Genomic DNA, 4617 nt, shown 5'->3' with positions numbered 1-4617 from the left:
GACTCTTAGAAGATGCACAAATTTTTTTTTAAGTGATTTTGAGATTATTTAGACAACTAAAAGTGAAAATTAGTGAGTACTTGCTTGAGAAATTTTCACATGGTATTTGTGTTTATTTATTTCATCTTGTGAAATATATAAAAGAAAGAAAACCAAGTGAAGGTTACTTTCAAAGGGACGTGTCTTGCTTTTGCAAGTAAATGAGTTAAAATAAACTAACTTTGAGGTTTTGGTTTTTTTTTTTTTTTGATCTATTGTGAGTTTATCATGTGGTTTAAGGATTCATGATGAATTTTGGGGGATAATGTAAAAGACTTAATAGGCATAAAGAGATTTCTATTTTAAAGTGGTATTTTATTATCATTTAATGTGAGAAATGTGGGGGTGATGCTCCAAAGTTAATAATTTTTTTTTTGTTGAAAATGATCGATTAATTTGGTCATCTTATTAAAATATATACACACAAGTTATGTGATTTGTAATTCCACATTCTAAATTATTTTAGCTATATGTGTATAAAATGAATAATGAAGACATGTTTGTTGTCTAAAGTTTTTGTTTGTGAGACATTTGGTTCAAGAAGGAATCAATTTAAAATATAAAGAAAGTTATAAAAACAAAGAGGTTTCAAGAATTAATTTTAAAAAAATATATGTTTATCTTGAGTATTGAAGGGTGAAAATAGTGTGGGAGTTGACTATGGTTAAACTCACTATTTTGATAAAGGTGTAACTATTTTATTCAAACTATAACTAGTACAACGTTTGAATAAAATAATGAGGGATGCATGCATAACAAAAGAAAAACTGATTCAAAATGGAATCATTTCTACATCTCGAGGGATGGGACTTAAACTCCCTAAAGAGATTCACAGTTGATGGTAACCTATCTTACTACTAGTTACTCAAACTAGTGTTAGGTTCAATAGGTAATAACAACTCAACTAAGTAAATGTGTATAGTACTTAAAATTGTCCCATCTGAGATATAAGTACTAAGTGTTACTTATTGGAGGGTTAAAATTGAAAGGTTTTTCTTAATGTAACTTAGTCTTGAGATGACAAATAGTTAAGGATAACAAGATACTATAAAGTTCAACCTATATGGACTTAATGGTGGTACCGCCTCTCATGAGAATTGAGAGTTCATTCTCAAGAAAGTTCATGAATCGAATGTGCACATGACCATTAACAGTGCAAAGCAGGACAGGTGGTTTTGAAGAGAGCATAGCAAATGTGTGTGTATTATCACCAGTTAGTTGTCAAGGAATAGCGGCTCAATGCTTCTACAACCAAAATTTCAACAAACTTTGTGAAAATTACACTAACGCAAAATTCAAGTGGAAAGACATTTTACTTTATGCACTAATACAATGGTTCCTATAGAGAGAGTAATTATTTAATCAAGTGAGGAAATATTATATTCTTAATATAATGGTTGATTGATTAAATAAGTGTTACGAAACAAGTACTATTTAATCTAGTGGAGGATGTTATATTATTTATTAATAATATAATGTCAGATTAAATAAGTGTGACAAAATGAGTTTGTCACATTTTGTAAGAGTTACAAATAAGTGTGTCTAAATTTGAAACAAACTTTTGGAAGTCACACATCTAACAAAATCAGTAACTATTTGTAACCTCCAAAAGATCACCTATTAATGTGTAAATTAAAGAATTATACATTTTCAAATATAATTTCATGAGCTATTATGTTGAATATCTCTTGGAGAAGTGATTTTGACTCTTATTTGGTGTATGGAAGTTACAAAATCAAAAGGAGAATAATTAGGACGATTTTTTGGTAAAGTGGAAAAATTGGGAGGTTACAAGTTCTAGGTCGCGGTCTGGAGTTAGAGACTCACCTCCGCGGCCTAGAAAGGCTCAGGCCGAGACCTAGGTCATTGACAATCAAATTTCATTTTTGTATTTTCATCAATTTGAACGTTTGGAACTCTAACGTCCTTATTTTCTCATAAAAATAATACAGAGAACCACTATTGAAACATAAAAACATAAACTTTATTTTTTATTGAATATAATATAATTCAGATGGGATTCCAGTTTTGAAAAGTTCAACATAACAGATGTCTAGAAAATAATAACAAAATCCAGCAAAATTTACATTTAAAATAAAACACTAATTAAAACAACTAAACAATAAAAACATTAAATCTTGCAGCAGCTATATTGCCCTCACAAATACAAATGTAGCTATATTAGTCCAACCCGCCACCAGTTATCTATCTCCTTACTTGTTCTGATTTGCACAGATATACTGTAAGGGGTGACCTTCGAAAGTTATACATGCAAATTCAAATTGTCATAATCATACCAACTATAAACGAATAAGTCAAGTGCTAGGAAAACTGTCTATAAAAATTGAGCATCCAAGCCCTTTGGACGTCACTTAGCTCCACCTACAGTTTTGGACATCAGTTAAGCCCAATTACGAGCCTCACTTAGGCTCAGTAACACATTGTCTTGTACCTGAAATGTTAGTGTCACAAAATTTGCTTAAAATCGTAACATAAATCTATCTAATTTTCCTTACTTCTAAAATTAAGAACCAACGTGAGAGAAGCATAGACCCTAAATTTAATCATAACATAAAGATCATGCCTCAAAGATCTAGAGAATCTAAACACATGAAACTTACCAAGTGTTGATGTGGCCAAAATATGTAATAGTTCCGTTGGCTACTAGCTAGTCACTTGAACCCTTAGACACTCTTCTAGCCGAAATCCCAAGTACACAAACTTCCACTTATCTTCCATTATTTTGGTTACTCTCTCATCAGTATTACGATTGCTACTCTTCACACTCTTCCTCTATGCCAAAGGCTACACTCTCTATATATAGTATCTAATAATCTTATTATTACAACCTTAATTTATACTATCACCCATCACATAATAAACGCATTCAATTTGTATTTCTTCCTAATCAACTAAAGCATCGAAAACTATACATTAGCCACGTGTGTTATCAAAATCCCATTAAAAGTAACTTAAATCCTAATAACTAATAATACCCTCATTCTAGTTATAAATATAATTATCCATAACAATTAACTAAACTTTTAAATTCAAACTAAGTCAAATCTCCTAGAAATCATCTAAAATAAGTATTAAATATTTAGTTTTGTATTAAATATTATTGTTGTTGTATGTGTTTTTGCCACACGACATGTGACAATTAGGAGTAATTAGTGACAAGTCATGAAGTTCTAGGAGTGTGAGCTCTTCAAAGAAATCCAGCCCGGCCAAGTCGTGGATGTCTCCAAATAAGGTCACGCTCCGGTGTTTGCCCTTGAGGCGAGGATGTCTTAAGGTGAGGCCACATCCCGATCCAATCTCCAAGTCATGAATGTCTCAGAGTGAGGCCACACCCTGAGGTTTGTCCTCGTGGCGAGGATGTCTCCAAGTGAGGTCATGTCCCGAGAGGCTCTCTTTACGCCCATCTCTAAGGTCCATAATTCTTGTCCTTGATCCTACAGTTGATGCCAGGTGTCATTCATTGCGGGTATGGACCACTAGAAGATCATCTGACAATTTTTGGTGAGCCTCGATTCGTGATGTCGAGTTCGTACCCTCAACAATTGACACTTCCCACAACGCCGCCTCACATGGGCAAACGTGCGCCCACCTTGATAGTCAAAGATATGTTACCTGTAAAATTTGTACGCGACTTTCTGCAATGGGTCCCGTGCAAGCCGCCTGAGCTATAGTCTTTATTTAATGTAACTCTTTTATTATTAATTCAGCATTAATGCTCCCGGATGGGGGAATTTGAATTAATGATAGATGATTAATATTAATGACCCCAGCCTCTATAAATAGGGCTAGGGTATCTCCATGTAGAGGGTTCAAAGTTTTAGAGAGAGAAACTTTATAACTCAGTGCAATATATATATATATGTTGCCTGAGAACCACCATTGAAGCATGCTAAATAAAGCTTCAAGCTCAATAAATACCAGAGACTCATGGACTAGGGGTCTTTTATATCCTGAACCACGTAAAATCCTTGTGTTCTATTATATTATTTTCTTTATACTCTTAGAATAAGTTGATAGCAAAAAAGGCATTCAACATTTTGGTGCTTTCGTTGAGAGCTTGAAGAACATAACCATGGTGACCACTCGGAGAAACACACTAGATGATGCAGATCCTCTCGCCGTAGTTGAGGGAGGAGAAATCAGCCTTCCGCCACCGTAGGACCTCCTTGAGATGGTGGAAGACTACGAAAAAAATGCCGAATATGAGGACATGGACGACGAGTATTATGACAAAGAATATCCTCGGCCCATGGACATAGAGGAGATGCCAGAAGTGGTGGCGCTTTGCGACCAGGTGGCCACTCAGCAGCAGAAACTTGACACCCAGGGCTGCGAGTGGACCACCTTGGCGAAGTACCATCTAGGCAGCCTGCCGGTGTGCCACCTATGCTCCCAGCTGGAGTGCCACCTATCGACCCAACTGGTGTGCCTCCAGAGCACCCAACTGATGTGGCACAAGATCCAGCAGCTGGAATGCCCCCCGTGCACCTAGCTGGAGTTGGAGCCCCACATGTGCCACAGGATCGTTGCAAGGGTAAGACCGATGACAACTCTGCT

Source organism: Humulus lupulus, chromosome X (genome assembly GCF_963169125.1).
Source record: "Humulus lupulus chromosome X, drHumLupu1.1, whole genome shotgun sequence".
In the NCBI taxonomy this organism is placed as follows: domain Eukaryota; kingdom Viridiplantae; phylum Streptophyta; class Magnoliopsida; order Rosales; family Cannabaceae; genus Humulus; species Humulus lupulus.
The sequence above is the reverse complement of the archived record's forward strand: the minus strand, read 5'-3'. Positions refer to the sequence as shown.